General features: G+C 41.9%; 33 non-coding genes across 33 annotated transcripts; all 33 read left to right on the top strand.

The window, feature by feature from the left end:
- The first annotated feature begins 133 nt into the window (after positions 1-133).
- trnal-uaa (transfer RNA leucine (anticodon UAA)) lies at positions 134-215 on the top strand. Its single transcript has one exon. It is a non-coding gene; the product is annotated as a tRNA-Leu (tRNA).
- Positions 216-915: 700 nt separating this feature from the next.
- Positions 916-997, top strand: trnal-uaa (transfer RNA leucine (anticodon UAA)). The gene has a single exon. It is a non-coding gene; the product is annotated as a tRNA-Leu (tRNA).
- A 700-nt stretch (positions 998-1,697) lies between these two features.
- On the top strand, positions 1,698-1,779 carry trnal-uaa (transfer RNA leucine (anticodon UAA)). The gene has a single exon. It is a non-coding gene; the product is annotated as a tRNA-Leu (tRNA).
- Positions 1,780-2,479: 700 nt separating this feature from the next.
- Positions 2,480-2,561, top strand: trnal-uaa (transfer RNA leucine (anticodon UAA)). The gene has a single exon. It is a non-coding gene; the product is annotated as a tRNA-Leu (tRNA).
- Positions 2,562-3,261: 700 nt separating this feature from the next.
- trnal-uaa (transfer RNA leucine (anticodon UAA)) lies at positions 3,262-3,343 on the top strand. The gene has a single exon. It is a non-coding gene; the product is annotated as a tRNA-Leu (tRNA).
- A 700-nt stretch (positions 3,344-4,043) lies between these two features.
- trnal-uaa (transfer RNA leucine (anticodon UAA)) lies at positions 4,044-4,125 on the top strand. Its single transcript has one exon. It is a non-coding gene; the product is annotated as a tRNA-Leu (tRNA).
- A 702-nt stretch (positions 4,126-4,827) lies between these two features.
- trnal-uaa (transfer RNA leucine (anticodon UAA)) lies at positions 4,828-4,909 on the top strand. Its single transcript has one exon. It is a non-coding gene; the product is annotated as a tRNA-Leu (tRNA).
- Positions 4,910-5,609: 700 nt separating this feature from the next.
- trnal-uaa (transfer RNA leucine (anticodon UAA)) lies at positions 5,610-5,691 on the top strand. The gene has a single exon. It is a non-coding gene; the product is annotated as a tRNA-Leu (tRNA).
- A 700-nt stretch (positions 5,692-6,391) lies between these two features.
- Positions 6,392-6,473, top strand: trnal-uaa (transfer RNA leucine (anticodon UAA)). Its single transcript has one exon. It is a non-coding gene; the product is annotated as a tRNA-Leu (tRNA).
- A 700-nt stretch (positions 6,474-7,173) lies between these two features.
- Positions 7,174-7,255, top strand: trnal-uaa (transfer RNA leucine (anticodon UAA)). The gene is given in 2 exon segments: positions 7,174-7,211; positions 7,221-7,255. It is a non-coding gene; the product is annotated as a tRNA-Leu (tRNA).
- A 1,484-nt stretch (positions 7,256-8,739) lies between these two features.
- trnal-uaa (transfer RNA leucine (anticodon UAA)) lies at positions 8,740-8,821 on the top strand. Its single transcript has one exon. It is a non-coding gene; the product is annotated as a tRNA-Leu (tRNA).
- A 700-nt stretch (positions 8,822-9,521) lies between these two features.
- Positions 9,522-9,603, top strand: trnal-uaa (transfer RNA leucine (anticodon UAA)). The gene has a single exon. It is a non-coding gene; the product is annotated as a tRNA-Leu (tRNA).
- A 700-nt stretch (positions 9,604-10,303) lies between these two features.
- Positions 10,304-10,385, top strand: trnal-uaa (transfer RNA leucine (anticodon UAA)). The gene has a single exon. It is a non-coding gene; the product is annotated as a tRNA-Leu (tRNA).
- Positions 10,386-11,087: 702 nt separating this feature from the next.
- On the top strand, positions 11,088-11,169 carry trnal-uaa (transfer RNA leucine (anticodon UAA)). The gene has a single exon. It is a non-coding gene; the product is annotated as a tRNA-Leu (tRNA).
- Positions 11,170-11,871: 702 nt separating this feature from the next.
- On the top strand, positions 11,872-11,953 carry trnal-uaa (transfer RNA leucine (anticodon UAA)). Its single transcript has one exon. It is a non-coding gene; the product is annotated as a tRNA-Leu (tRNA).
- A 702-nt stretch (positions 11,954-12,655) lies between these two features.
- trnal-uaa (transfer RNA leucine (anticodon UAA)) lies at positions 12,656-12,737 on the top strand. The gene has a single exon. It is a non-coding gene; the product is annotated as a tRNA-Leu (tRNA).
- Positions 12,738-13,439: 702 nt separating this feature from the next.
- On the top strand, positions 13,440-13,521 carry trnal-uaa (transfer RNA leucine (anticodon UAA)). The gene has a single exon. It is a non-coding gene; the product is annotated as a tRNA-Leu (tRNA).
- Positions 13,522-14,221: 700 nt separating this feature from the next.
- On the top strand, positions 14,222-14,303 carry trnal-uaa (transfer RNA leucine (anticodon UAA)). The gene has a single exon. It is a non-coding gene; the product is annotated as a tRNA-Leu (tRNA).
- A 702-nt stretch (positions 14,304-15,005) lies between these two features.
- trnal-uaa (transfer RNA leucine (anticodon UAA)) lies at positions 15,006-15,087 on the top strand. Its single transcript has one exon. It is a non-coding gene; the product is annotated as a tRNA-Leu (tRNA).
- Positions 15,088-15,789: 702 nt separating this feature from the next.
- trnal-uaa (transfer RNA leucine (anticodon UAA)) lies at positions 15,790-15,871 on the top strand. Its single transcript has one exon. It is a non-coding gene; the product is annotated as a tRNA-Leu (tRNA).
- A 702-nt stretch (positions 15,872-16,573) lies between these two features.
- On the top strand, positions 16,574-16,655 carry trnal-uaa (transfer RNA leucine (anticodon UAA)). Its single transcript has one exon. It is a non-coding gene; the product is annotated as a tRNA-Leu (tRNA).
- Positions 16,656-17,357: 702 nt separating this feature from the next.
- Positions 17,358-17,439, top strand: trnal-uaa (transfer RNA leucine (anticodon UAA)). Its single transcript has one exon. It is a non-coding gene; the product is annotated as a tRNA-Leu (tRNA).
- A 702-nt stretch (positions 17,440-18,141) lies between these two features.
- Positions 18,142-18,223, top strand: trnal-uaa (transfer RNA leucine (anticodon UAA)). Its single transcript has one exon. It is a non-coding gene; the product is annotated as a tRNA-Leu (tRNA).
- Positions 18,224-18,925: 702 nt separating this feature from the next.
- trnal-uaa (transfer RNA leucine (anticodon UAA)) lies at positions 18,926-19,007 on the top strand. Its single transcript has one exon. It is a non-coding gene; the product is annotated as a tRNA-Leu (tRNA).
- A 702-nt stretch (positions 19,008-19,709) lies between these two features.
- trnal-uaa (transfer RNA leucine (anticodon UAA)) lies at positions 19,710-19,791 on the top strand. Its single transcript has one exon. It is a non-coding gene; the product is annotated as a tRNA-Leu (tRNA).
- A 1,484-nt stretch (positions 19,792-21,275) lies between these two features.
- Positions 21,276-21,357, top strand: trnal-uaa (transfer RNA leucine (anticodon UAA)). The gene has a single exon. It is a non-coding gene; the product is annotated as a tRNA-Leu (tRNA).
- A 700-nt stretch (positions 21,358-22,057) lies between these two features.
- On the top strand, positions 22,058-22,139 carry trnal-uaa (transfer RNA leucine (anticodon UAA)). Its single transcript has one exon. It is a non-coding gene; the product is annotated as a tRNA-Leu (tRNA).
- Positions 22,140-23,623: 1,484 nt separating this feature from the next.
- trnal-uaa (transfer RNA leucine (anticodon UAA)) lies at positions 23,624-23,705 on the top strand. The gene has a single exon. It is a non-coding gene; the product is annotated as a tRNA-Leu (tRNA).
- A 702-nt stretch (positions 23,706-24,407) lies between these two features.
- On the top strand, positions 24,408-24,489 carry trnal-uaa (transfer RNA leucine (anticodon UAA)). The gene has a single exon. It is a non-coding gene; the product is annotated as a tRNA-Leu (tRNA).
- Positions 24,490-25,189: 700 nt separating this feature from the next.
- Positions 25,190-25,271, top strand: trnal-uaa (transfer RNA leucine (anticodon UAA)). Its single transcript has one exon. It is a non-coding gene; the product is annotated as a tRNA-Leu (tRNA).
- A 700-nt stretch (positions 25,272-25,971) lies between these two features.
- trnal-uaa (transfer RNA leucine (anticodon UAA)) lies at positions 25,972-26,053 on the top strand. The gene has a single exon. It is a non-coding gene; the product is annotated as a tRNA-Leu (tRNA).
- Positions 26,054-26,753: 700 nt separating this feature from the next.
- trnal-uaa (transfer RNA leucine (anticodon UAA)) lies at positions 26,754-26,835 on the top strand. The gene has a single exon. It is a non-coding gene; the product is annotated as a tRNA-Leu (tRNA).
- Positions 26,836-27,535: 700 nt separating this feature from the next.
- On the top strand, positions 27,536-27,617 carry trnal-uaa (transfer RNA leucine (anticodon UAA)). Its single transcript has one exon. It is a non-coding gene; the product is annotated as a tRNA-Leu (tRNA).
- The last annotated feature ends 16 nt before the right edge of the window (positions 27,618-27,633 follow it).

Here is a 27,633-nt window from a genome sequence, read left to right on the forward strand (position 1 = left end):
TGTGACTGTGTGCTGAGGCGAGGTTGAAGAGGAAGCTGCTTTTATCAGACTGGAAATGATGATTCTTGCCTCTTCCAATTCAACATAAATTCACCTTCTTTCGTGAAAAAGTCGGCAAAGACTTCTTCATAGAGGTAGCGTGGCCGAGTGGTCTAAGGCGCTGGATTTAAGCTCCATTCTCTTCGGAGGCGTGGGTTCAAATCCCACTGCTACCAAGTGGAGTTTTACAAACACTCACGGTCAGTTGTGCCCCTGCCAAATCACTTGTCTATGTGAAAAGAAGAAAACGAGTAGCGAAAAGAAAGAAGAAGCAGCAACTCATCCATCATCGTCATCCTTTCCAAGTCCCTTTAAATGCCATCTGCAGGGGTTTTAACTTGCTGTTCATATTTTTGTTGCTTAATATTTCATATGACTAAATGATATGCAAGTCATTAATGACACATAAGCAGCAGCAATCCACTCAAGATGGGCCTTTTAATTATCCAAGGAGTTCAAGCTGGTATGTCAAAATGGGAACGGTGCTGTGTCCCTCCAAGAAAACGACTTGATACAAATATGCTATGTACACTACCAGATTGTCATGTACTCTGAGTCTAAGCTGTGAGAATTCATAGCACACCAATAAACCCATGCTGAAATTGGAACATTTGTAATGTGCAGGGTGTTAAAAGGCCGGACGATAAAACGTAAGCGTTCATCTACTTATTCAGAATGGCAGGAGAAGAAAGAAGATCAAGTAGTGACATATCCTGCCAGGATGCCTTTTGCAATGTGTTGTATGTGACTGTGTGCTGAGGCGAGGTTGAAGAGGAAGCTGCTTTTATCAGACTGGAAATGATGATTCTTGCCTCTTCCAATTCAACATAAATTCACCTTCTTTCGTGAAAAAGTCGGCAAAGACTTCTTCATAGAGGTAGCGTGGCCGAGTGGTCTAAGACGCTGGATTTAAGCTCCATTCTCTTCGGAGGCGTGGGTTCAAATCCCACTGCTACCAAGTGGAGTTTTACAAACACTCACGGTCAGTTGTGCCCCTGCCAAATCACTTGTCTATGTGAAAAGAAGAAAACGAGTAGCGAAAAGAAAGAAGAAGCAGCAACTCATCCATCATCGTCATCCTTTCCAAGTCCCTTTAAATGCCATCTGCAGGGGTTTTAACTTGCTGTTCATATTTTTGTTGCTTAATATTTCATATAGCTAAATGATATGCAAGTCATTAATGACACATAAGCAGCAGCAATCCACTCAAGATGGGCCTTTTAATTATCCAAGGAGTTCAAGCTGGTATGTCAAAATGGGAACGGTGCTGTGTCCCTCCAAGAAAACGACTTGATACAAATATGCTATGTACACTACCAGATTGTCATGTACTCTGAGTCTAAGCTGTGATAATTCATAGCACACCAATAAACCCATGCTGAAATTGGAACATTTGTAATGTGCAGGGTGTTAAAAGGCCGGACGATAAAACGTAAGCGTTCATCTACTTATTCAGAATGGCAGGAGAAGAAAGAAGATCAAGTAGTGACATATCCTGCCAGGATGCCTTTTGCAATGTGTTGTATGTGACTGTGTGCTGAGGCGAGGTTGAAGAGGAAGCTGCTTTTATCAGACTGGAAATGATGATTCTTGCCTCTTCCAATTCAACATAAATTCACCTTCTTTCGTGAAAAAGTCGGCAAAGACTTCTTCATAGAGGTAGCGTGGCCGAGTGGTCTAAGGCGCTGGATTTAAGCTCCATTCTCTTCGGAGGCGTGGGTTCAAATCCCACTGCTACCAAGTGGAGTTTTACAAACACTCACGGTCAGTTGTGCCCCTGCCAAATCACTTGTCTATGTGAAAAGAAGAAAACGAGTAGCGAAAAGAAAGAAGAAGCAGCAACTCATCCATCATCGTCATCCTTTCCAAGTCCCTTTAAATGCCATCTGCAGGGGTTTTAACTTGCTGTTCATATTTTTGTTGCTTAATATTTCATATAGCTAAATGATATGCAAGTCATTAATGACACATAAGCAGCAGCAATCCACTCAAGATGGGCCTTTTAATTATCCAAGGAGTTCAAGCTGGTATGTCAAAATGGGAACGGTGCTGTGTCCCTCCAAGAAAACGACTTGATACAAATATGCTATGTACACTACCAGATTGTCATGTACTCTGAGTCTAAGCTGTGAGAATTCATAGCACACCAATAAACCCATGCTGAAATTGGAACATTTGTAATGTGCAGGGTGTTAAAAGGCCGGACGATAAAACGTAAGCGTTCATCTACTTATTCAGAATGGCAGGAGAAGAAAGAAGATCAAGTAGTGACATATCCTGCCAGGATGCCTTTTGCAATGTGTTGTATGTGACTGTGTGCTGAGGCGAGGTTGAAGAGGAAGCTGCTTTTATCAGACTGGAAATGATGATTCTTGCCTCTTCCAATTCAACATAAATTCACCTTCTTTCGTGAAAAAGTCGGCAAAGACTTCTTCATAGAGGTAGCGTGGCCGAGTGGTCTAAGACGCTGGATTTAAGCTCCATTCTCTTCGGAGGCGTGGGTTCAAATCCCACTGCTACCAAGTGGAGTTTTACAAACACTCACGGTCAGTTGTGCCCCTGCCAAATCACTTGTCTATGTGAAAAGAAGAAAACGAGTAGCGAAAAGAAAGAAGAAGCAGCAACTCATCCATCCTTGTCATCCTTTCCAAGTCCCTTTAAATGCCATCTGCAGGGGTTTTAACTTGCTGTTCATATTTTTGTTGCTTAATATTTCATATAGCTAAATGATATGCAAGTCATTTATGACACATAAGCAGCAGCAATCCACTCAAGATGGGCCTTTTAATTATCCAAGGAGTTCAAGCAGGTATGTCAAAATGGGAACGGTGCTGTGTCCCTCCAAGAAAAAGACTTGATACAAGTATGCTATGTACACTACCAGATTGTCATGTACTCTGAGTCTAAGCTGTGAGAATTCATAGCACACCAATAAACCCATGCTGAAATTGGAACATTAGTAATGTGCAGGGTGTTAAAAGGCCGGACGATAAAACGTAAGCGTTCATCTACTTATTCAGAATGGCAGGAGAAGAAAGAAGATCAAGTAGTGACATATCCTGCCAGGATGCCTTTTGCAAAGTGTTGTATGTGACTGTGTGCTGAGGCGAGGTTGAAGAGGAAGCTGCTTTTATCAGACTGGAAATGATGATTCTTGCCTCTTCCAATTCAACATAAATTCACCTTCTTTCTTGAAAAAGTCGGCAAAGACTTCTTCATAGAGGTAGCGTGGCCGAGTGGTCTAAGGCGCTGGATTTAAGCTCCATTCTCTTCGGAGGCGTGGGTTCAAATCCCACTGCTACAAAGTGGAGTTTTACAAACACTCACGGTCAGTTGTGCCCCTGCCAAATCACTTGTCTATGTGAAAAGAAGAAAACGAGTAGCGAAAAGAAAGAAGAAGCAGCAACTCATCCATCCTTGTCATCCTTTCCAAGTCCCTTTAAATGCCATCTGCAGGGGTTTTAACTTGCTGTTCATATTTTTGTTGCTTAATATTTCATATAGCTAAATGATATGCAAGTCATTAATGACACATAAGCAGCAGCAATCCACTCAAGATGGGCCTTTTAATTATCCAAGGAGTTCAAGCTGGTATGTCAAAATGGGAACGGTGCTGTGTCCCTCCAAGAAAACGACTTGATACAAATATGCTATGTACACTACCAGATTGTCATGTACTCTGAGTCTAAGCTGTGAGAATTCATAGCACACCAATAAACCCATGCTGAAATTGGAACATTTGTAATGTGCAGGGTGTTAAAAGGCCGGACGATAAAACGTAAGCGTTCATCTACTTATTCAGAATGGCAGGAGAAGAAAGAAGATCAAGTAGTGACATATCCTGCCAGGATGCCTTTTGCAAAGTGTTGTATGTGACTGTGTGCTAAGGCGACGTTGAAGACGAAGCTGCTTTTATCAGACTGGAAATGATGATTCTTACCTCTTCCAATTCAACATAAATTTACCTTCTTTCGTGAAAAAGTCGGCAAAGACTTCTTCATAGAGGTAGCGTGGCCGAGTGGTCTAAGGCGCTGGATTTAAGCTCCATTCTCTTCGGAGGCGTGGGTTCAAATCCCACCGCTACCAAGTGGAGTTTTACAAACACTCACGGTCAGTTGTGCCCCTGCCAAATCACTTGTCTATGTGAAAAGAAGAAAACGAGTAGCGAAAAGAAAGAAGAAGCAGCAACTCATCCATCATCAAGTCATCCTTTCCAAGTCCCTTTAAATGCCATCTGCAGGGGTTTTAACTTGCTGTTCATATTTTTGTTGCTTAATATTTCATATAGCTAAATGATATGCAAGTCATTAATGACACATAAGCAGCAGCAATCCACTCAAGATGGCCCTTTTAATTATCCAAGGAGTTCAAGCTGGTATGTCAAAATGGGAACGGTGCTGTGTCCCTCCAAGAAAACGACTTGATACAAATATGCTATGTACACTACCAGATTGTCATGTACTCTGAGTCTAAGCTGTGAGAATTCATAGCACACCAATAAACCCATGCTGAAATTGGAACATTTGTAATGTGCAGGGTGTTAAAAGGCCGGACGATAAAACGTAAGCGTTCATCTACTTATTCAGAATGGCAGGAGAAGAAAGAAGATCAAGTAGTGACATATCCTGCCAGGATGCCTTTTGCAAAGTGTTGTATGTGACTGTGTGCTGAGGCGAGGTTGAAGAGGAAGCTGCTTTTATGAGACTGGAAATGATGATTCTTGCCTCTTCCAATTCAACATAAATTCACCTTCTTTCGTGAAAAAGTCGGCAAAGTCTTCTTCATAGAGGTAGCGTGGCCGAGTGGTCTAAGGCGCTGGATTTAAGCTCCATTCTCTTCGGAGGCGTGGGTTCAAATCCCACTGCTACCAAGTGGAGTTTTACAAACACTCACGGTCAGTTGTGCCCCTGCCAAATCACTTGTCTATGTGAAAAGAAGAAAACGAGTAGCGAAAAGAAAGAAGAAGCAGCAACTCATCCATCATCGTCATCCTTTCCAAGTCCCTTTAAATGCCATCTGCAGGGGTTTTAACTTGCTGTTCATATTTTTGTTGCTTAATATTTCATATAGCTAAATGATATGCAAGTCATTAATGACACATAAGCAGCAGCAATCCACTCAAGATGGGCCTTTTAATTATCCAAGGAGTTCAAGCTGGTATGTCAAAATGGGAACGGTGCTGTGTCCCTCCAAGAAAACGACTTGATACAAATATGCTATGTACACTACCAGATTGTCATGTACTCTGAGTCTAAGCTGTGAGAATTCATAGCACACCAATAAACCCATGCTGAAATTGGAACATTTGTAATGTGCAGGGTGTTAAAAGGCCGGACGATAAAACGTAAGCGTTCATCTACTTATTCAGAATGGCAGGAGAAGAAAGAAGATCAAGTAGTGACATATCCTGCCAGGATGCCTTTTGCAATGTGTTGTATGTGACTGTGTGCTGAGGCGAGGTTGAAGAGGAAGCTGCTTTTATCAGACTGGAAATGATGATTCTTGCCTCTTCCAATTCAACATAAATTCACCTTCTTTCGTGAAAAAGTCGGCAAAGACTTCTTCATAGAGGTAGCGTGGCCGAGTGGTCTAAGACGCTGGATTTAAGCTCCATTCTCTTCGGAGGCGTGGGTTCAAATCCCACTGCTACCAAGTGGAGCTTTACAAACACTCACGGTCAGTTGTGCCCCTGCCAAATCACTTGTCTATGTGAAAAGAAGAAAACGAGTAGCGAAAAGAAAGAAGAAGCAGCAACTCATCCATCCTTGTCATCCTTTCCAAGTCCCTTTAAATGCCATCTGCAGGGGTTTTAACTTGCTGTTCATATTTTTGTTGCTTAATATTTCATATAGCTAAATGATATGCAAGTCATTTATGACACATAAGCAGCAGCAATCCACTCAAGATGGGCCTTTTAATTATCCAAGGAGTTCAAGCAGGTATGTCAAAATGGGAACGGTGCTGTGTCCCTCCAAGAAAACGACTTGATACAAGTATGCTATGTACACTACCAGATTGTCATGTACTCTGAGTCTAAGCTGTGAGAATTCATAGCACACCAATAAACCCATGCTGAAATTGGAACATTAGTAATGTGCAGGGTGTTAAAAGGCCGGACGATAAAACGTAAGCGTTCATCTACTTATTCAGAATGGCAGGAGAAGAAAGAAGATCAAGTAGTGACATATCCTGCCAGGATGCCTTTTGCAAAGTGTTGTATGTGACTGTGTGCTGAGGCGAGGTTGAAGAGGAAGCTGCTTTTATCAGACTGGAAATGATGATTCTTGCCTCTTCCAATTCAACATAAATTCACCTTCTTTCTTGAAAAAGTCGGCAAAGACTTCTTCATAGAGGTAGCGTGGCCGAGTGGTCTAAGGCGCTGGATTTAAGCTCCATTCTCTTCGGAGGCGTGGGTTCAAATCCCACTGCTACAAAGTGGAGTTTTACAAACACTCACGGTCAGTTGTGCCCCTGCCAAATCACTTGTCTATGTGAAAAGAAGAAAACGAGTAGCGAAAAGAAAGAAGAAGCAGCAACTCATCCATCCTTGTCATCCTTTCCAAGTCCCTTTAAATGCCATCTGCAGGGGTTTTAACTTGCTGTTCATATTTTTGTTGCTTAATATTTCATATAGCTAAATGATATGCAAGTCATTAATGACACATAAGCAGCAGCAATCCACTCAAGATGGCCCTTTTAATTATCCAAGGAGTTCAAGCTGGTATGTCAAAATGGGAACGGTGCTGTGTCCCTCCAAGAAAACGACTTGATACAAATATGCTATGTACACTACCAGATTGTCATGTACTCTGAGTCTAAGCTGTGAGAATTCATAGCACACCAATAAACCCATGCTGAAATTGGAACATTTGTAATGTGCAGGGTGTTAAAAGGCCGGACGATAAAACGTAAGCGTTCATCTACTTATTCAGAATGGCAGGAGAAGAAAGAAGATCAAGTAGTGACATATCCTGCCAGGATGCCTTTTGCAAAGTGTTGTATGTGACTGTGTGCTAAGGCGACGTTGAAGAGGAAGCTGCTTTTATCAGACTGGAAATGATGATTCTTGCCTCTTCCAATTCAACATAAATTCACCTTCTTTCGTGAAAAAGTCGGCAAAGTCTTCTTCATAGAGGTAGCGTGGCCGAGTGGTCTAAGGCGCTGGATTTAAGCTCTGTTCTCTTCGGAGGCGTGGGTTCAAATCCCACCGCTACCAAGTGGAGTTTTACAAACACTCACGGTCAGTTGTGCCCCTGCCAAGTCACTTGTCTATGTGAAAAGAAGAAAACGAGTAGCGAAAAGAAAGAAGAAGCAGCAACTCATCCATCATCGTCATCCTTTCCAAGTCCCTTTAAATGCCATCTGCAGGGGTTTTAACTGGCTGTTCATATTTTTGTTGCTTAATATTTCATATAGCTAAATGATATGCAAGTCATTAATGACACATAAGCAGCAGCAATCCACTCAAGATGGGCCTTTTAATTATCCAAGGAGTTCAAGCTGGTATGTCAAAATGGGAACGGTGCTGTGTCCCTCCAAGAAAACGACTTGATACAAATATGCTATGTACACTACCAGATTGTCATGTACTCTGAGTCTAAGCTGTGAGAATTCATAGCACACCAATAAACCCATGCTGAAATTGGAACATTTGTAATGTGCAGGGTGTTAAAAGGCCGGACGATAAAACGTAAGCGTTCATCTACTTATTCAGAATGGCAGGAGAAGAAAGAAGATCAAGTAGTGACATATCCTGCCAGGATGCCTTTTGCAATGTGTTGTATGTGACTGTGTGCTGAGGCGAGGTTGAAGAGGAAGCTGCTTTTATCAGACTGGAAATGATGATTCTTGCCTCTTCCAATTCAACATAAATTCACCTTCTTTCGTGAAAAAGTCGGCAAAGACTTCTTCATAGAGGTAGCGTGGCTGTGTGGTCTAAGGCGCTGCATTTAAGCTCCATTCTCGTTCGAGGCGTGGGTTCAAATCCCACCGCTACCAAGTGGAGTTTTACAAACACTCACGGTCAGTTGTGCCCCTGCCAAATCACTTGTCTATGTGAAAAGAAGAAAACGAGTAGCGAAAAGAAAGAAGAAGCAGCAACTCATCCATCATCAAGTCATCCTTTCCAAGTCCCTTTAAATGCCATCTGCAGGGGTTTTAACTTGCTGTTCATATTTTTGTTGCTTAATATTTCATATAACTAAATGATATGCAAGTCATTAATGACACATAAGCAGCAGCAATCCACTCAAGATGGCCCTTTTAATTATCCAAGGAGTTCAAGCTGGTATGTCAAAATGGGAACGGTGCTGTGTCCCTCCAAGAAAACGACTTGATACAAATATGCTATGTACACTACCAGATTGTCATGTACTCTGAGTCTAAGCTGTGAGAATTCATAGCACACCAATAAACCCATGCTGAAATTGGAACATTTGTAATGTGCAGGGTGTTAAAAGGCCGGACGATAAAACGTAAGCGTTCATCTACTTATTCAGAATGGCAGGAGAAGAAAGAAGATCAAGTAGTGACATATCCTGCCAGGATGCCTTTTGCAATGTGTTGTATGTGACTGTGTGCTGAGGCGAGGTTGAAGAGGAAGCTGCTTTTATCAGACTGGAAATGATGATTCTTGCCTCTTCCAATTCAACATAAATTCACCTTCTTTCGTGAAAAAGTCGGCAAAGACTTCTTCATAGAGGTAGCGTGGCCGAGTGGTCTAAGGCGCTGGATTTAAGCTCCATTCTCTTCGGAGGCGTGGGTTCAAATCCCACTGCTACCAAGTGGAGTTTTACAAACACTCACGGTCAGTTGTGCCCCTGCCAAATCACTTGTCTATGTGAAAAGAAGAAAACGAGTAGCGAAAAGAAAGAAGAAGCAGCAACTCATCCATCATCGTCATCCTTTCCAAGTCCCTTTAAATGCCATCTGCAGGGGTTTTAACTTGCTGTTCATATTTTTGTTGCTTAATATTTCATATAGCTAAATGATATGCAAGTCATTAATGACACATAAGCAGCAGCAATCCACTCAAGATGGGCCTTTTAATTATCCAAGGAGTTCAAGCTGGTATGTCAAAATGGGAACGGTGCTGTGTCCCTCCAAGAAAACGACTTGATACAAATATGCTATGTACACTACCAGATTGTCATGTACTCTGAGTCTAAGCTGTGAGAATTCATAGCACACCAATAAACCCATGCTGAAATTGGAACATTTGTAATGTGCAGGGTGTTAAAAGGCCGGACGATAAAACGTAAGCGTTCATCTACTTATTCAGAATGGCAGGAGAAGAAAGAAGATCAAGTAGTGACATATCCTGCCAGGATGCCTTTTGCAATGTGTTGTATGTGACTGTGTGCTGAGGCGAGGTTGAAGAGGAAGCTGCTTTTATCAGACTGGAAATGATGATTCTTGCCTCTTCCAATTCAACATAAATTCACCTTCTTTCGTGAAAAAGTCGGCAAAGACTTCTTCATAGAGGTAGCGTGGCCGAGTGGTCTAAGGCGCTGGATTTAAGCTCCATTCTCTTCGGAGGCGTGGGTTCAAATCCCACTGCTACAAAGTGGAGTTTTACAAACACTCACGGTCAGTTGTGCCCCTGCCAAATCACTTGTCTATGTGAAAAGAAGAAAACGAGTAGCGAAAAGAAAGAAGAAGCAGCAACTCATCCATCCTTGTCATCCTTTCCAAGTCCCTTTAAATGCCATCTGCAGGGGTTTTAACTTGCTGTTCATATTTTTGTTGCTTAATATTTCATATAGCTAAATGATATGCAAGTCATTAATGACACATAAGCAGCAACAATCCACTCAAGATGGGCCTTTTAATTATCCAAGGAGTTCAAGCTGGTATGTCAAAATGGGAACGGTGCTGTGTCCCTCCAAGAAAACGACTTGATACAAATATGCTATGTACACTACCAGATTGTCATGTACTCTGAGTCTAAGCTGTGAGAATTCATAGCACACCAATAAACCCATGCTGAAATTGGAACATTTGTAATGTGCAGGGTGTTAAAAGGCCGGACGATAAAACGTAAGCGTTCATCTACTTATTCAGAATGGCAGGAGAAGAAAGAAGATCAAGTAGTGACATATCCTGCCAGGATGCCTTTTGCAAAGTGTTGTATGTGACTGTGTGCTAAGGCGACGTTGAAGACGAAGCTGCTTTTATCAGACTGGAAATGATGATTCTTACCTCTTCCAATTCAACATAAATTTACCTTCTTTCGTGAAAAAGTCGGCAAAGACTTCTTCATAGAGGTAGCGTGGCCGAGTGGTCTAAGGCGCTGGATTTAAGCTCCATTCTCTTCGGAGGCGTGGGTTCAAATCCCACCGCTACCAAGTGGAGTTTTACAAACACTCACGGTCAGTTGTGCCCCTGCCAAATCACTTGTCTATGTGAAAAGAAGAAAACGAGTAGTGAAAAGAAAGAAGAAGCAGCAACTCATCCATCATCAAGTCATCCTTTCCAAGTCCCTTTAAATGCCATCTGCAGGGGTTTTAACTTGCTGTTCATATTTTTGTTGCTTAATATTTCATATAGCTAAATGATATGCAAGTCATTTATGACACATAAGCAGCAGCAATCCACTCAAGATGGGCCTTTTAATTATCCAAGGAGTTCAAGCAGGTATGTCAAAATGGGAACGGTGCTGTGTCCCTCCAAGAAAACGACTTGATACAAGTATGCTATGTACACTACCAGATTGTCATGTACTCTGAGTCTAAGCTGTGAGAATTCATAGCACACCAATAAACCCATGCTGAAATTGGAACATTAGTAATGTGCAGGGTGTTAAAAGGCCGGACGATAAAACGTAAGCGTTCATCTACTTATTCAGAATGGCAGGAGAAGAAAGAAGATCAAGTAGTGACATATCCTGCCAGGATGCCTTTTGCAAAGTGTTGTATGTGACTGTGTGCTGAGGCGAGGTTGAAGAGGAAGCTGCTTTTATCAGACTGGAAATGATGATTCTTGCCTCTTCCAATTCAACATAAATTCACCTTCTTTCTTGAAAAAGTCGGCAAAGACTTCTTCATAGAGGTAGCGTGGCCGAGTGGTCTAAGGCGCTGGATTTAAGCTCCATTCTCTTCGGAGGCGTGGGTTCAAATCCCACCGCTACAAAGTGGAGTTTTACAAACACTCACGGTCAGTTGTGCCCCTGCCAAATCACTTGTCTATGTGAAAAGAAGAAAACGAGTAGCGAAAAGAAAGAAGAAGCAGCAACTCATCCATCATCAAGTCATCCTTTCCAAGTCCCTTTAAATGCCATCTGCAGGGGTTTTAACTTGCTGTTCATATTTTTGTTGCTTAATATTTCATATAGCTAAATGATATGCAAGTCATTAATGACACATAAGCAGCAGCAATCCACTCAAGATGGCCCTTTTAATTATCCAAGGAGTTCAAGCTGGTATGTCAAAATGGGAACGGTGCTGTGTCCCTCCAAGAAAACGACTTGATACAAATATGCTATGTACACTACCAGATTGTCATGTACTCTGAGTCTAAGCTGTGAGAATTCATAGCACACCAATAAACCCATGCTGAAATTGGAACATTTGTAATGTGCAGGGTGTTAAAAGGCCGGACGATAAAACGTAAGCGTTCATCTACTTATTCAGAATGGCAGGAGAAGAAAGAAGATCAAGTAGTGACATATCCTGCCAGGATGCCTTTTGCAAAGTGTTGTATGTGACTGTGTGCTAAGGCGACGTTGAAGACGAAGCTGCTTTTATCAGACTGGAAATGATGATTCTTACCTCTTCCAATTCAACATAAATTTACCTTCTTTCGTGAAAAAGTCGGCAAAGACTTCTTCATAGAGGTAGCGTGGCCGAGTGGTCTAAGGCGCTGGATTTAAGCTCCATTCTCTTCGGAGGCGTGGGTTCAAATCCCACCGCTACCAAGTGGAGTTTTACAAACACTCACGGTCAGTTGTGCCCCTGCCAAATCACTTGTCTATGTGAAAAGAAGAAAACGAGTAGTGAAAAGAAAGAAGAAGCAGCAACTCATCCATCATCAAGTCATCCTTTCCAAGTCCCTTTAAATGCCATCTGCAGGGGTTTTAACTTGCTGTTCATATTTTTGTTGCTTAATATTTCATATAGCTAAATGATATGCAAGTCATTTATGACACATAAGCAGCAGCAATCCACTCAAGATGGGCCTTTTAATTATCCAAGGAGTTCAAGCAGGTATGTCAAAATGGGAACGGTGCTGTGTCCCTCCAAGAAAACGACTTGATACAAGTATGCTATGTACACTACCAGATTGTCATGTACTCTGAGTCTAAGCTGTGAGAATTCATAGCACACCAATAAACCCATGCTGAAATTGGAACATTAGTAATGTGCAGGGTGTTAAAAGGCCGGACGATAAAACGTAAGCGTTCATCTACTTATTCAGAATGGCAGGAGAAGAAAGAAGATCAAGTAGTGACATATCCTGCCAGGATGCCTTTTGCAAAGTGTTGTATGTGACTGTGTGCTGAGGCGAGGTTGAAGAGGAAGCTGCTTTTATCAGACTGGAAATGATGATTCTTGCCTCTTCCAATTCAACATAAATTCACCTTCTTTCTTGAAAAAGTCGGCAAAGACTTCTTCATAGAGGTAGCGTGGCCGAGTGGTCTAAGGCGCTGGATTTAAGCTCCATTCTCTTCGGAGGCGTGGGTTCAAATCCCACCGCTACAAAGTGGAGTTTTACAAACACTCACGGTCAGTTGTGCCCCTGCCAAATCACTTGTCTATGTGAAAAGAAGAAAACGAGTAGCGAAAAGAAAGAAGAAGCAGCAACTCATCCATCATCAAGTCATCCTTTCCAAGTCCCTTTAAATGCCATCTGCAGGGGTTTTAACTTGCTGTTCATATTTTTGTTGCTTAATATTTCATATAGCTAAATGATATGCAAGTCATTAATGACACATAAGCAGCAGCAATCCACTCAAGATGGCCCTTTTAATTATCCAAGGAGTTCAAGCTGGTATGTCAAAATGGGAACGGTGCTGTGTCCCTCCAAGAAAACGACTTGATACAAATATGCTATGTACACTACCAGATTGTCATGTACTCTGAGTCTAAGCTGTGAGAATTCATAGCACACCAATAAACCCATGCTGAAATTGGAACATTTGTAATGTGCAGGGTGTTAAAAGGCCGGACGATAAAACGTAAGCGTTCATCTACTTATTCAGAATGGCAGGAGAAGAAAGAAGATCAAGTAGTGACATATCCTGCCAGGATGCCTTTTGCAATGTGTTGTATGTGACTGTGTGCTGAGGCGAGGTTGAAGAGGAAGCTGCTTTTATCAGACTGGAAATGATGATTCTTGCCTCTTCCAATTCAACATAAATTCACCTTCTTTCGTGAAAAAGTCGGCAAAGACTTCTTCATAGAGGTAGCGTGGCCGAGTGGTCTAAGGCGCTGGATTTAAGCTCCATTCTCTTCGGAGGCGTGGGTTCAAATCCCACTGCTACAAAGTGGAGTTTTACAAACACTCACGGTCAGTTGTGCCCCTGCCAAATCACTTGTCTATGTGAAAAGAAGAAAACGAGTAGCGAAAAGAAAGAAGAAGCAGCAACTCATCCATCCTTGTCATCCTTTCCAAGTCCCTTTAAATGCCATCTGCAGGGGTTTTAACTTGCTGTTCATATTTTTGTTGCTTAATATTTCATATAGCTAAATGATATGCAAGTCATTAATGACACATAAGCAGCAACAATCCACTCAAGATGGGCCTTTTAATTATCCAAGGAGTTCAAGCTGGTATGTCAAAATGGGAACGGTGCTGTGTCCCTCCAAGAAAACGACTTGATACAAATATGCTATGTACACTACCAGATTGTCATGTACTCTGAGTCTAAGCTGTGAGAATTCATAGCACACCAATAAACCCATGCTGAAATTGGAACATTTGTAATGTGCAGGGTGTTAAAAGGCCGGACGATAAAACGTAAGCGTTCATCTACTTATTCAGAATGGCAGGAGAAGAAAGAAGATCAAGTAGTGACATATCCTGCCAGGATGCCTTTTGCAAAGTGTTGTATGTGACTGTGTGCTAAGGCGACGTTGAAGACGAAGCTGCTTTTATCAGACTGGAAATGATGATTCTTACCTCTTCCAATTCAACATAAATTTACCTTCTTTCGTGAAAAAGTCGGCAAAGACTTCTTCATAGAGGTAGCGTGGCCGAGTGGTCTAAGGCGCTGGATTTAAGCTCCATTCTCTTCGGAGGCGTGGGTTCAAATCCCACCGCTACCAAGTGGAGTTTTACAAACACTCACGGTCAGTTGTGCCCCTGCCAAATCACTTGTCTATGTGAAAAGAAGAAAACGAGTAGTGAAAAGAAAGAAGAAGCAGCAACTCATCCATCATCAAGTCATCCTTTCCAAGTCCCTTTAAATGCCATCTGCAGGGGTTTTAACTTGCTGTTCATATTTTTGTTGCTTAATATTTCATATAGCTAAATGATATGCAAGTCATTTATGACACATAAGCAGCAGCAATCCACTCAAGATGGGCCTTTTAATTATCCAAGGAGTTCAAGCAGGTATGTCAAAATGGGAACGGTGCTGTGTCCCTCCAAGAAAACGACTTGATACAAGTATGCTATGTACACTACCAGATTGTCATGTACTCTGAGTCTAAGCTGTGAGAATTCATAGCACACCAATAAACCCATGCTGAAATTGGAACATTAGTAATGTGCAGGGTGTTAAAAGGCCGGACGATAAAACGTAAGCGTTCATCTACTTATTCAGAATGGCAGGAGAAGAAAGAAGATCAAGTAGTGACATATCCTGCCAGGATGCCTTTTGCAAAGTGTTGTATGTGACTGTGTGCTGAGGCGAGGTTGAAGAGGAAGCTGCTTTTATCAGACTGGAAATGATGATTCTTGCCTCTTCCAATTCAACATAAATTCACCTTCTTTCTTGAAAAAGTCGGCAAAGACTTCTTCATAGAGGTAGCGTGGCCGAGTGGTCTAAGGCGCTGGATTTAAGCTCCATTCTCTTCGGAGGCGTGGGTTCAAATCCCACCGCTACAAAGTGGAGTTTTACAAACACTCACGGTCAGTTGTGCCCCTGCCAAATCACTTGTCTATGTGAAAAGAAGAAAACGAGTAGCGAAAAGAAAGAAGAAGCAGCAACTCATCCATCATCAAGTCATCCTTTCCAAGTCCCTTTAAATGCCATCTGCAGGGGTTTTAACTTGCTGTTCATATTTTTGTTGCTTAATATTTCATATAGCTAAATGATATGCAAGTCATTAATGACACATAAGCAGCAGCAATCCACTCAAGATGGCCCTTTTAATTATCCAAGGAGTTCAAGCTGGTATGTCAAAATGGGAACGGTGCTGTGTCCCTCCAAGAAAACGACTTGATACAAATATGCTATGTACACTACCAGATTGTCATGTACTCTGAGTCTAAGCTGTGAGAATTCATAGCACACCAATAAACCCATGCTGAAATTGGAACATTTGTAATGTGCAGGGTGTTAAAAGGCCGGACGATAAAACGTAAGCGTTCATCTACTTATTCAGAATGGCAGGAGAAGAAAGAAGATCAAGTAGTGACATATCCTGCCAGGATGCCTTTTGCAAAGTGTTGTATGTGACTGTGTGCTAAGGCGACGTTGAAGACGAAGCTGCTTTTATCAGACTGGAAATGATGATTCTTACCTCTTCCAATTCAACATAAATTTACCTTCTTTCGTGAAAAAGTCGGCAAAGACTTCTTCATAGAGGTAGCGTGGCCGAGTGGTCTAAGGCGCTGGATTTAAGCTCCATTCTCTTCGGAGGCGTGGGTTCAAATCCCACCGCTACCAAGTGGAGTTTTACAAACACTCACGGTCAGTTGTGCCCCTGCCAAATCACTTGTCTATGTGAAAAGAAGAAAACGAGTAGTGAAAAGAAAGAAGAAGCAGCAACTCATCCATCATCAAGTCATCCTTTCCAAGTCCCTTTAAATGCCATCTGCAGGGGTTTTAACTTGCTGTTCATATTTTTGTTGCTTAATATTTCATATAGCTAAATGATATGCAAGTCATTAATGACACATAAGCAGCAACAATCCACTCAAGATGGGCCTTTTAATTATCCAAGGAGTTCAAGCTGGTATGTCAAAATGGGAACGGTGCTGTGTCCCTCCAAGAAAACGACTTGATACAAATATGCTATGTACACTACCAGATTGTCATGTACTCTGAGTCTAAGCTGTGAGAATTCATAGCACACCAATAAACCCATGCTGAAATTGGAACATTTGTAATGTGCAGGGTGTTAAAAGGCCGGACGATAAAACGTAAGCGTTCATCTACTTATTCAGAATGGCAGGAGAAGAAAGAAGATCAAGTAGTGACATATCCTGCCAGGATGCCTTTTGCAAAGTGTTGTATGTGACTGTGTGCTAAGGCGACGTTGAAGACGAAGCTGCTTTTATCAGACTGGAAATGATGATTCTTACCTCTTCCAATTCAACATAAATTTACCTTCTTTCGTGAAAAAGTCGGCAAAGACTTCTTCATAGAGGTAGCGTGGCCGAGTGGTCTAAGGCGCTGGATTTAAGCTCCATTCTCTTCGGAGGCGTGGGTTCAAATCCCACCGCTACCAAGTGGAGTTTTACAAACACTCACGGTCAGTTGTGCCCCTGCCAAATCACTTGTCTATGTGAAAAGAAGAAAACGAGTAGTGAAAAGAAAGAAGAAGCAGCAACTCATCCATCATCAAGTCATCCTTTCCAAGTCCCTTTAAATGCCATCTGCAGGGGTTTTAACTTGCTGTTCATATTTTTGTTGCTTAATATTTCATATAGCTAAATGATATGCAAGTCATTTATGACACATAAGCAGCAGCAATCCACTCAAGATGGGCCTTTTAATTATCCAAGGAGTTCAAGCAGGTATGTCAAAATGGGAACGGTGCTGTGTCCCTCCAAGAAAACGACTTGATACAAGTATGCTATGTACACTACCAGATTGTCATGTACTCTGAGTCTAAGCTGTGAGAATTCATAGCACACCAATAAACCCATGCTGAAATTGGAACATTAGTAATGTGCAGGGTGTTAAAAGGCCGGACGATAAAACGTAAGCGTTCATCTACTTATTCAGAATGGCAGGAGAAGAAAGAAGATCAAGTAGTGACATATCCTGCCAGGATGCCTTTTGCAAAGTGTTGTATGTGACTGTGTGCTGAGGCGAGGTTGAAGAGGAAGCTGCTTTTATCAGACTGGAAATGATGATTCTTGCCTCTTCCAATTCAACATAAATTCACCTTCTTTCTTGAAAAAGTCGGCAAAGACTTCTTCATAGAGGTAGCGTGGCCGAGTGGTCTAAGGCGCTGGATTTAAGCTCCATTCTCTTCGGAGGCGTGGGTTCAAATCCCACCGCTACAAAGTGGAGTTTTACAAACACTCACGGTCAGTTGTGCCCCTGCCAAATCACTTGTCTATGTGAAAAGAAGAAAACGAGTAGCGAAAAGAAAGAAGAAGCAGCAACTCATCCATCATCAAGTCATCCTTTCCAAGTCCCTTTAAATGCCATCTGCAGGGGTTTTAACTTGCTGTTCATATTTTTGTTGCTTAATATTTCATATAGCTAAATGATATGCAAGTCATTAATGACACATAAGCAGCAGCAATCCACTCAAGATGGCCCTTTTAATTATCCAAGGAGTTCAAGCTGGTATGTCAAAATGGGAACGGTGCTGTGTCCCTCCAAGAAAACGACTTGATACAAATATGCTATGTACACTACCAGATTGTCATGTACTCTGAGTCTAAGCTGTGAGAATTCATAGCACACCAATAAACCCATGCTGAAATTGGAACATTTGTAATGTGCAGGGTGTTAAAAGGCCGGACGATAAAACGTAAGCGTTCATCTACTTATTCAGAATGGCAGGAGAAGAAAGAAGATCAAGTAGTGACATATCCTGCCAGGATGCCTTTTGCAAAGTGTTGTATGTGACTGTGTGCTAAGGCGACGTTGAAGACGAAGCTGCTTTTATCAGACTGGAAATGATGATTCTTACCTCTTCCAATTCAACATAAATTTACCTTCTTTCGTGAAAAAGTCGGCAAAGACTTCTTCATAGAGGTAGCGTGGCCGAGTGGTCTAAGGCGCTGGATTTAAGCTCCATTCTCTTCGGAGGCGTGGGTTCAAATCCCACCGCTACCAAGTGGAGTTTTACAAACACTCACGGTCAGTTGTGCCCCTGCCAAATCACTTGTCTATGTGAAAAGAAGAAAACGAGTAGTGAAAAGAAAGAAGAAGCAGCAACTCATCCATCATCAAGTCATCCTTTCCAAGTCCCTTTAAATGCCATCTGCAGGGGTTTTAACTTGCTGTTCATATTTTTGTTGCTTAATATTTCATATAGCTAAATGATATGCAAGTCATTTATGACACATAAGCAGCAGCAATCCACTCAAGATGGGCCTTTTAATTATCCAAGGAGTTCAAGCAGGTATGTCAAAATGGGAACGGTGCTGTGTCCCTCCAAGAAAACGACTTGATACAAGTATGCTATGTACACTACCAGATTGTCATGTACTCTGAGTCTAAGCTGTGAGAATTCATAGCACACCAATAAACCCATGCTGAAATTGGAACATTAGTAATGTGCAGGGTGTTAAAAGGCCGGACGATAAAACGTAAGCGTTCATCTACTTATTCAGAATGGCAGGAGAAGAAAGAAGATCAAGTAGTGACATATCCTGCCAGGATGCCTTTTGCAAAGTGTTGTATGTGACTGTGTGCTGAGGCGAGGTTGAAGAGGAAGCTGCTTTTATCAGACTGGAAATGATGATTCTTGCCTCTTCCAATTCAACATAAATTCACCTTCTTTCTTGAAAAAGTCGGCAAAGACTTCTTCATAGAGGTAGCGTGGCCGAGTGGTCTAAGGCGCTGGATTTAAGCTCCATTCTCTTCGGAGGCGTGGGTTCAAATCCCACCGCTACAAAGTGGAGTTTTACAAACACTCACGGTCAGTTGTGCCCCTGCCAAATCACTTGTCTATGTGAAAAGAAGAAAACGAGTAGCGAAAAGAAAGAAGAAGCAGCAACTCATCCATCATCAAGTCATCCTTTCCAAGTCCCTTTAAATGCCATCTGCAGGGGTTTTAACTTGCTGTTCATATTTTTGTTGCTTAATATTTCATATAGCTAAATGATATGCAAGTCATTAATGACACATAAGCAGCAGCAATCCACTCAAGATGGCCCTTTTAATTATCCAAGGAGTTCAAGCTGGTATGTCAAAATGGGAACGGTGCTGTGTCCCTCCAAGAAAACGACTTGATACAAATATGCTATGTACACTACCAGATTGTCATGTACTCTGAGTCTAAGCTGTGAGAATTCATAGCACACCAATAAACCCATGCTGAAATTGGAACATTTGTAATGTGCAGGGTGTTAAAAGGCCGGACGATAAAACGTAAGCGTTCATCTACTTATTCAGAATGGCAGGAGAAGAAAGAAGATCAAGTAGTGACATATCCTGCCAGGATGCCTTTTGCAAAGTGTTGTATGTGACTGTGTGCTGAGGCGAGGTTGAAGAGGAAGCTGCTTTTATGAGACTGGAAATGATGATTCTTGCCTCTTCCAATTCAACATAAATTCACCTTCTTTCGTGAAAAAGTTGGCAAAGTCTTCTTCATAGAGGTAGCGTGGCCGAGTGGTCTAAGGCGCTGGATTTAAGCTCCATTCTCTTTGTAGGCGTGGGTTCAAATCCCACTGCTACCAAGTGGAGTTTTACAAACACTCACGGTCAGTTGTGCCCCTGCCAAATCACTTGACTATGTGAAATGAAGAAAACGAGTAGCGAAAAGAAAGAAGAAGCAGCAACTCATCCATCATCGTCATCCTTTCCAAGTCCCTTTAAATGCCATCTGCAGGGGTTTTAACTTGCTGTTCATATTTTTGTTGCTTAATATTTCATATAGCTAAATGATATGCAAGTCATTAATGACACATAAGCAGCAGCAATCCACTCAAGATGGGCCTTTTAATTATCCAAGGAGTTCAAGCTGGTATGTCAAAATGGGAACGGTGCTGTGTCCCTCCAAGAAAACGACTTGATACAAATATGCTATGTACACTACCAGATTGTCATGTACTCTGAGTCTAAGCTGTGAGAATTCATAGCACACCAATAAACCCATGCTGAAATTCGAACATTTGTAATGTGCAGGGTGTTAAAAGGCCGGACGATAAAACGTAAGCGTTCATCTACTTATTCAGAATGGCAGGAGAAGAAAGAAGATCAAGTAGTGACATATCCTGCCAGGATGCCTTTTGCAATGTGTTGTATGTGACTGTGTGCTGAGGCGAGGTTGAAGAGGAAGCTGCTTTTATCAGACTGGAAATGATGATTCTTGCCTCTTCCAATTCAACATAAATTCACCTTCTTTCGTGAAAAAGTCGGCAAAGACTTCTTCATAGAGGTAGCGTGGCCGTGTGGTCTAAGGCGCTGCATTTAAGCTCCATTCTCGTCGGAGGCGTGGGTTCAAATCCCACCGCTACCAAGTGGAGTTTTACAAACACTCACGGTCAGTTGTGCCCCTGCCAAATCACTTGTCTATGTGAAAAGAAGAAAACGAGTAGCGAAAAGAAAGAAGAAGCAGCAACTCATCCATCATCAAGTCATCCTTTCCAAGTCCCTTTAAATGCCATCTGCAGGGGTTTTAACTTGCTGTTCATATTTTTGTTGCTTAATATTTCATATAGCTAAATGATATGCAAGTCATTAATGACACATAAGCAGCAGCAATCCACTCAAGATGGCCCTTTTAATTATCCAAGGAGTTCAAGCTGGTATGTCAAAATGGGAACGGTGCTGTGTCCCTCCAAGAAAACGAATGGATACAAATATGCTATGTACACTACCAGATTGTCATGTACTCTGAGTCTAAGCTGTGAGAATTCATAGAACACCAATAAACCCATGCTGAAATTGGAACATTTGTAATGTGCAGGGTGTTAAAAGGCCGGACGATAAAACGTAAGCGTTCATCTACTTATTCAGAATGGCAGGAGAAGAAAGAAGATCAAGTAGTGACATATCCTGCCAGGATGCCTTTTGCAAAGTGTTGTATGTGACTGTGTGCTGAGGCGAGGTTGAAGAGGAAGCTGCTTTTATCACACTGGAAATGATGATTCTTGCCTCTTCCAATTCAACATAAATTCGCCTTCTTTCGTGAAAAAGTCGGCAAAGACTTCTTCAAAGAGGTAGCGTGGCCGAGTGGTCTAAGGCGCTGGATTTAAGCTCCATTCTCTTCGGAGGCATGGGTTCAAATCCCACCGCTTCCAAGTGGAGTTTTACAAACACTCACGGTCAGTTGTGCCCCTGCCAAGTCACTTGTCTATGTGAAAAGAAGAAAACGAGTGGCGAAAAGAAAGAAGAAGCAGCAACTCATCCAACATCGTCATCCTTTTCAAGTCCCTTTAAATGCCATCTGCAGGGGTTTTAACTTGCTGTTCATATTTTTGTTGCTTAATATTTCATATAGCTAAATGATATGCAAGTCATTAATGACACATAAGCAGCAGCAATCCACTCAAGATGGGCCTTTTAATTATCCAAGGAGTTCAAGCTGGTATGTCAAAATGGGAACGGTGCTGTGTCCCTCCAAGAAAACGACTTGATACAAATATGCTATGTACACTACCAGATTGTCATGTACTCTGAGTCTAAGCTGTGAGAATTCATAGCACACCAATAAACCCATGCTGAAATTGGAACATTTGTAATGTGCAGGGTGTTAAAAGGCCGGACGATAAAACGTAAGCGTTCATCTACTTATTCAGAATGGCAGGAGAAGAAAGAAGATCAAGTAGTGACATATCCTGCCAGGATGCCTTTTGCAAAGTGTTGTATGTGACTGTGTGCTGAGGCGAGGTTGAAGAGGAAGCTGCTTTTATCAGACTGGAAATGATGATTCTTGCCTCTTCCAATTCAACATAAATTCACCTTCTTTCGTGAAAAAGTCGGCAAAGACTTCTTCATAGAGGTAGCGTGGCCGAGTGGTCTAAGGCGCTGGATTTAAGCTCCATTCTCTTCGCAGGCGTGGGTTCAAATCCCACCGCTTCCAAGTGGAGTTTTACAAACACTCACGGTCAGTTGTGCCCCTGCCAAGTCACTTGTCTATGTGAAAAGAAGAAAACGAGTAGCGAAAAGAAAGAAGAAGCAGCAACTCATCCATCATCGTCATCCTTTCCAAGTCCCTTTAAATGCCATCTGCAGGGGTTTTAACTTGCTGTTCATATTTTTGTTGCTTAATATTTCATATAGCTAAATGATATGCAAGTCATTAATGACACATAAGCAGCAGCAATCCACTCAAGATGGGCCTTTTAATTATCCAAGGAGTTCAAGCTGGTATGTCAAAATGGGAACGATGCTGTGTCCCTCCAAGAAAACGACTTGATACAAATATGCTATGTACACTACCAGATTGTCATGTACTCTGTGAGTCTAAGCTGTGAGAATTCATAGCACACCAATAAACCCATGCTGAAATTGGAACATTTGTAATGTGCAGGGTGTTAAAAGGCCGGACGATAAAACGTAAGCGTTCATCTACTTATTCAGAATGGCAGGAGAAGAAAGAAGATCAAGTAGTGACATATCCTGCCAGGATGCCTTTTGCAAAGTGTTGTATGTGACTGTGTCCTGAGGCGAGGTTGAAGAGGAAGCTGCTTTTATCAGACTGGAAATGATGATTCTTGCCTCTTCCAATTCAACATAAATTCACCTTCTTTCGTGAAAAAGTCGGCAAAGACTTCTTCATAGAGGTTGCGTGGCCGTGTGGTCTAAGGCGCTGCATTTAAGCTCCATTCTCTTTGGAGGCGTGGGTTCAAATCCCACCGCTACCAAGTGGAGTTTTACAAACACTCACGGTCAGTTGTGCCCCTGCCAAATCACTTGTCTATGTGAAAAGAAGAAAACGAGTAGCGAAAAGAAAGAAGAAGCAGCAACTCATCCATCATCGTCATCCTTTCCAAGTCCCTTTAAAAGCCATCTGCAGGGGTTTTAACTTGCTGTTCATATTTTTGTTGCTTAAGATTTCATATAGCTAAATGATATGCAAGTCATTTATGACACATAAGCAGCAGCAATCCACTCAAGATGGGCCTTTTAATTATCCAAGGAGTTCAAGCTGGTATGTCAAAATGGGAACGGTGCTGTGTCCCTCCAAGAAAACGACTTGATACAAATATGCTATGTACACTACCAGATTGTCATGTACTCTGAGTCTAAGCTGTGAGAATTCATAGCACACCAATAAACCCATGCTGAAATTGGAACATTTGTAATGTGCAGGGTGTTAAAAGGCCGGACGATAAAACGTAAGCGTTCATCTACTTATTCTGAATGGCAGGAGAAGAAAGAAGATCAAGTAGTGACATATCCTGCCAGGATGCCTTTTGCAAAGTGTTGTATGTGACTGTGTGCTGAGGCGAGGTTGAAGAGGAAGCTGCTTTTATCAGACTGGAAATGATGATTCTTGCCTCTTCCAATTCAACATAAATTCACATTCTTTCGTGAAAAAGTCGGCAAAGACTTCTTCATAGAGGTAGCGTGGCCGAGTGGTCTAAGGCGCTGGATTTAAGCTCCATTCTCTTCGGAGGCGTGGGTTCAAATCCCACCGCTACCAAGTGGAGTTTTACAAACACTCACGGTCAGTTGTGCCCCTGCCAAATCACTTGTCTATGTGAAAAGAAGAAAACGAGTAGTGAAAAGAAAGAAGAAGCAGCAACTCATCCATCATCAAGTCATCCTTTCCAAGTCCCTTTAAATGCCATCTGCAGGGGTTTTAACTTGCTGTTCATATTTTTGTTGCTTAATATTTCATATAGCTAAATGATATGCAAGTCATTTATGACACATAAGCAGCAGCAATCCACTCAAGATGGGCCTTTTAATTATCCAAGGAGTTCAAGCAGGTATGTCAAAATGGGAACGGTGCTGTGTCCCTCCAAGAAAACGACTTGATACAAGTATGCTATGTACACTACCAGATTGTCATGTACTCTGAGTCTAAGCTGTGAGAATTCATAGCACACCAATAAACCCATGCTGAAATTGGAACATTAGTAATGTGCAGGGTGTTAAAAGGCCGGACGATAAAACGTAAGCGTTCATCTACTTATTCAGAATGGCAGGAGAAGAAAGAAGATCAAGTAGTGACATATCCTGCCAGGATGCCTTTTGCAAAGTGTTGTATGTGACTGTGTGCTGAGGCGAGGTTGAAGAGGAAGCTGCTTTTATCAGACTGGAAATGATGATTCTTGCCTCTTCCAATTCAACATAAATTCACCTTCTTTCGTGAAAAAGTCGGCAAAGACTTCTTCATAGAGGTAGCGTGGCCGAGTGGTCTAAGGCGCTGGATTTAAGCTCCATTCTCTTCGGAGGCGTGGGTTCAAATCCCACTGCTACCAAGTGGAGTTTTACAAACACTCACGGTCAGTTGTGCCCCTGCCAAATCACTTGTCTATGTGAAAAGAAGAAAACGAGTAGCGAAAAGAAAGAAGAAGCAGCAACTCATCCATCATCGTCATCCTTTCCAAGTCCCTTTAAATGCCATCTGCAGGGGTATTAACTTGCTGTTCATATTTTTGTTGCTTAATATTTCATATAGCTAAATGATATGCAAGTCATTAATGACACATAAGCAGCAGCAATCCACTCAAGATGGGCCTTTTAATTATCCAAGGAGTTCAAGCTGGTATGTCAAAATGGGAACGGTGCTGTGTCCCTCCAAGAAAACGACTTGATACAAATATGCTATGTACACTACCAGATTGTCATGTACTCTGAGTCTAAGCTGTGAGAATTCATAGCACACCAATAAACCCATGCTGAAATTGGAACATTTGTAATGTGCAGGGTGTTAAAAGGCCGGACGATAAAACGTAAGCGTTCATCTACTTATTCAGAATGGCAGGAGAAGAAAGAAGATCAAGTAGTGACATATCCTGCCAGGATGCCTTTTGCAATGTGTTGTATGTGACTGTGTGCTGAGGCGAGGTTGAAGAGGAAGCTGCTTTTATCAGACTGGAAATGATGATTCTTGCCTCTTCCAATTCAACATAAATTCACCTTCTTTCGTGAAAAAGTCGGCAAAGACTTCTTCATAGAGGTAGCGTGGCCGAGTGGTCTAAGGCGCTGGATTTAAGCTCCATTCTCTTCGGAGGCGTGGGTTCAAATCCCACTGCTACCAAGTGGAGTTTTACAAACACTCACGGTCAGTTGTGCCCCTGCCAAATCACTTGTCTATGTGAAAAGAAGAAAACGAGTAGCGAAAAGAAAGAAGAAGCAGCAACTCATCCATCATCGTCATCCTTTCCAAGTCCCTTTAAATGCCATCTGCAGGGGTTTTAACTTGCTGTTCATATTTTTGTTGCTTAATATTTCATATAGCTAAATGATATGCAAGTCATTAATGACACATAAGCAGCAGCAATCCACTCAAGATGGGCCTTTTAATTATCCAAGGAGTTCAAGCTGGTATGTCAAAATGGGAACGGTGCTGTGTCCCTCCAAGAAAACGACTTGATACAAATATGCTATGTACACTACCAGATTGTCATGTACTCTGAGTCTAAGCTGTGAGAATTCATAGCACACCAATAAACCCATGCTGAAATTGGAACATTTGTAATGTGCAGGGTGTTAAAAGGCCGGACGATAAAACGTAAGCGTTCATCTACTTATTCAGAATGGCAGGAGAAGAAAGAAGATCAAGTAGTGACATATCCTGCCAGGATGCCTTTTGCAATGTGTTGTATGTGACTGTGTGCTGAGGCGAGGTTGAAGAGGAAGCTGCTTTTATCAGACTGGAAATGATGATTCTTGCCTCTTCCAATTCAACATAAATTCACCTTCTTTCGTGAAAAAGTCGGCAAAGACTTCTTCATAGAGGTAGCGTGGCCGAGTGGTCTAAGGCGCTGGATTTAAGCTCCATTCTCTTCGGAGGCGTGGGTTCAAATCCCACTGCTACAAAGTGGAGTTTTACAAACACTCACGGTCAGTTGTGCCCCTGCCAAATCACTTGTCTATGTGAAAAGAAGAAAACGAGTAGCGAAAAGAAAGAAGAAGCAGCAACTCATCCATCCTTGTCATCCTTTCCAAGTCCCTTTAAATGCCATCTGCAGGGGTTTTAACTTGCTGTTCATATTTTTGTTGCTTAATATTTCATATAGCTAAATGATATGCAAGTCATTAATGACACATAAGCAGCAACAATCCACTCAAGATGGGCCTTTTAATTATCCAAGGAGTTCAAGCTGGTATGTCAAAATGGGAACGGTGCTGTGTCCCTCCAAGAAAACGACTTGATACAAATATGCTATGTACACTACCAGATTGTCATGTACTCTGAGTCTAAGCTGTGAGAATTCATAGCACACCAATAAACCCATGCTGAAATTGGAACATTAGTAATGTGCAGGGTGTTAAAAGGCCGGACGATAAAACGTAAGCGTTCATCTACTTATTCAGAATGGCAGGAGAAGAAAGAAGATCAAGTAGTGACATATCCTGCCAGGATGCCTTTTGCAAAGTGTTGTATGTGACTGTGTGCTGAGGCGAGGTTGAAGAGGAAGCTGCTTTTATCAGACTGGAAATGATGATTCTTGCCTCTTCCAATTCAACATAAATTCACCTTCTTTCGTGAAAAAGTCGGCAAAGACTTCTTCATAGAGGTAGCGTGGCCGAGTGGTCTAAGGCGCTGGATTTAAGCTCCATTCTCTTCGGAGGCGTGGGTTCAAATCCCACTGCTACCAAGTGGAGTTTTACAAACACTCACGGTCAGTTGTGCCCCTGCCAAATCACTTGTCTATGTGAAAAGAAGAAAACGAGTAGCGAAAAGAAAGAAGAAGCAGCAACTCATCCATCATCGTCATCCTTTCCAAGTCCCTTTAAATGCCATCTGCAGGGGTATTAACTTGCTGTTCATATTTTTGTTGCTTAATATTTCATATAGCTAAATGATATGCAAGTCATTAATGACACATAAGCAGCAGCAATCCACTCAAGATGGGCCTTTTAATTATCCAAGGAGTTCAAGCTGGTATGTCAAAATGGGAACGGTGCTGTGTCCCTCCAAGAAAACGACTTGATACAAATATGCTATGTACACTACCAGATTGTCATGTACTCTGAGTCTAAGCTGTGAGAATTCATAGCACACCAATAAACCCATGCTGAAATTGGAACATTTGTAATGTGCAGGGTGTTAAAAGGCCGGACGATAAAACGTAAGCGTTCATCTACTTATTCAGAATGGCAGGAGAAGAAAGAAGATCAAGTAGTGACATATCCTGCCAGGATGCCTTTTGCAATGTGTTGTATGTGACTGTGTGCTGAGGCGAGGTTGAAGAGGAAGCTGCTTTTATCAGACTGGAAATGATGATTCTTGCCTCTTCCAATTCAACATAAATTCACCTTCTTTCGTGAAAAAGTCGGCAAAGACTTCTTCATAGAGGTAGCGTGGCCGAGTGGTCTAAGGCGCTGGATTTAAGCTCCATTCTCTTCGGAGGCGTGGGTTCAAATCCCACTGCTACCAAGTGGAGTTTTACAAA

This window comes from Brachyhypopomus gauderio, chromosome 1, assembly GCF_052324685.1.
Source record: "Brachyhypopomus gauderio isolate BG-103 chromosome 1, BGAUD_0.2, whole genome shotgun sequence".
NCBI classification, from domain to species: domain Eukaryota; kingdom Metazoa; phylum Chordata; class Actinopteri; order Gymnotiformes; family Hypopomidae; genus Brachyhypopomus; species Brachyhypopomus gauderio.